We start from the raw sequence: 3,224 nt of genomic DNA on the forward strand, positions 1-3,224 counted from the left end.
GATGAGGGAAAAGAGAAAGAAATTAAAATATCACTGATTTTTAGGGTTAGTTTTGAGTGGGTAAAAAAGGTGGTTTTAATAATCCACAATTTTTCTTTATGGGCTTAACAAACATGGGTAATAAATACCCAACAACTCATACATATTTATCAAACACCCCTTAGTTTCAAGACTACCATTTTATTAACCTTTTCATCGAAATAGTGACAAAAATGTAACATGGAAATTGTTGGAGATTTGGTTTGTTGGCTTTATAATTTTCTATTAGGTAGTGGTTCTGCATATGTCTCAAATAAAGTATTAACATCCAGTTGTGACATTAGAGTATTTTCTTGCAGAATATTTTTTCCATATCTAGAAATATCCGGTTGTGATATTTAGTTTGATATGTTCATTTTTTATGCACAACTTTTTATTCCAAATGAGTACTTATTTCCTTTATTGGATTCGTTTATCTAAAGTGAGTGTTGCAGACCATTTAAGGTTGCCACATTTGTGTAATTGCACAAGATGTTACTCTGTATTCTGGCCGAACTATTCTATATCGTGTTCTTGCTTGTCTACTCACTATCCGGCTGTGCATGTTCTTCATATGTTGTGTGCAACACATTGAAGAGTTTCAAGGTCTTAGGTGTTGGGATATATGTCCTAAAACTCGCAGTTTGTAAACTTTAAGCATATTTCTATTTACAATAAAGATGTTATTGAGATTATTTCAATAAAGTTGTTATTGAACATATAAATTGCATTTCTAGATTCCTAAATCCAACAAACTAACGAACCCATGGCTATAACATGAATACTTAAACTTTATGTAGAGATATAAACAGGATTAAGTTTGAGTATATAGCCAAAACGATCTATAAGTATATGGATAGGGTTGGGTACCTTATCCTCAGGACACTATGGATGCGGTCTGCTTTGTATCTTGATACAAACGATGTGATTCTAAAGTCATTCATGTGGAGACATGCAGGTGGAGGCATCCTATACAAAAGATGTTTGCATAAGACCGGACCATGAAATAGTCACTTTTCTTTATAACAACCATTTACTGTTAAAACTGACTATTTCAATTCGATGACCTAAGGTAAATCGATCTCAATCCTAAGCTAACTATGAACTTCTGTTTATTCGGCATTATCCTTTAATCTGCATGGGTGAGAGTGGCCAACATCATCACTCAATAAGCCTCCCATTTTAGGGCTAAGACCGGATAGATAACTAGGGACATATTTCTGCAAGATGGAATCCACTCCTACCCATCTTAGGGTTAGCAGATAGGATGTTTCCTTAAGAACTGACTCCTAGTCTTGAACAAATGGGCCTCACCCTCTCTATGGCTGAGAAGGATTCAGTTTATTGGTAGCACCATAAACCAATTATTCATTTGAGGATCAGTGGAGACTTAAGGAGCAAAATGTATTACAGAGTAAAACGGTAATTTTGACCTAGCTGTAAATACGAATAACCTATGGAGGATCAATTTACTAATTATGGTTAAATCAAGTGGATATAAATATATCTACAGTGAGAAAAGTGCGACTACTAAGCTATAGTGGAGTGTGTCGGTAGTTAACAAATATTGATTAATTCAGTTTAAAGAATTTAACCAATTAATCTCAAATGATCAGAGCTCATGATCTATAGATCCATTAGGTCCCTCTACTAGCTCGTAAAAGGATTACATCTTAGAATAGCGTGTTGAAAGAATTTGCCATGTTCAAATTCGATTTAAGGTATGGATTGTTATATTCGATATAATTATTGTTTTAAACGGATTTGGAGAATTAAAAATATTTAAATTTGATTTAAATATTGATTACATGAATAGTTATTCATGTTTGAATTAGGTGTTTTATTAATTTAATATTTGATAGTAAATTATTTAATTAATTAAATTGTTTAATTAATTGTTTGTTTGTTTGTTTATTCATTTAAAATTAATTTTATAATAATTTGAATTTATGAAATTGAAATTGTAAAATTAATTTTTTATTAAGTTAATTTAATATAGATTAAATTAACTTAATTGTAATAAATAAGTAAAATTAAAAATTGTTTTAAATTTAAATTGGATTTAATCTAATAAATGATTTTGAATGAAAAGTGGGATAAACCAACTCAAATTTACACCTAATTGATATTCTGACTGGAATGTTATGTGTCTTCTTGAGGTTTAATTTGATTTGCATGGGTTTTATGTATAAATAGTTATATTTAATTAATTTAAAAGGATCATCAAATCATATAACCACAAGACTTTGAGTTGAATTTTCTGTTGAAAATTCCATAAAACTTAAAACTCTCCAACTCTAAATTTGACCTTCAGTCTATCTCAACTTGAGTTCCACCACTCAATCTAAGGCAAAGAGAATAGTGGAGAAGTCCTTGCGGTTGTCTACAACAAAATTGCAAGAAGAAATTCGTGGTAGATTGAAATATTAAAGAGATTCTTCAAAGGTTGTTCACTCTAACCCTTTTGAAAAAAAAAAAACTAAATATGCATGCCAAACCATTAAAATGATGTAGTTAGAGTGTTTAGGATCCTAATAGCTTCCATTGGTTGATTGTCAACTCTGTCATTAAAGAAAGCCTAAGCCATTGTTGCTAGAGAAGGGATTCTCAATCTTAGGGGGAGCCTAAGACTCAGCTTCAAAGAAGGAGTTCTCTCTCTTAGGGGACCTAAGAATTGTCGGTGAAGGGAGATCACTGATCCAAAAGGAAGATAATCAAATTGAGAGGAGTCTCACACACTGTCGGGTATCGAAGTATCAAATGCTAATATTAACATTCTTAGAGGGAGCCTAAGTTTAGTTGAAAGGGAGTCTCACATCTAGGGGGAGCCTAGGAGCAACGCGAGTTAAGCTCTACATGACCTACTGTAGTAGTTGGTGTATTGCAGATAAGTACTACGTTGTAAATTGCTTAACTCTTTAATATTTGTGGATTATCGTTCCTGGGCTTTCTGCCCCTCAGACGTAGGTATTTATCACTGAACTGAGTTACCAGTGTGCCTTTACTTATTTACTTGTTGTTGGTATTTTTGTTGTTATAATTGTTGTCAGTGCTTTCGGTTTAACATTTGTATATCGAGTAGCGAGTCACCCTAGTGCTTTTCCAATTAGTATTAGAGCGAGACACATTTATCTCAGGTGCTTTGATCATGGAATGAATCAAGGAAGGAGGCTTTATCACTCGACTACCTATTCTTGATGGAACAA

This window comes from Benincasa hispida, chromosome 1 (assembly GCF_027475165.1).
Source record: "Benincasa hispida cultivar pf3 chromosome 1, pf3_genome.v1.1, whole genome shotgun sequence".
NCBI classification, from domain to species: domain Eukaryota; kingdom Viridiplantae; phylum Streptophyta; class Magnoliopsida; order Cucurbitales; family Cucurbitaceae; genus Benincasa; species Benincasa hispida.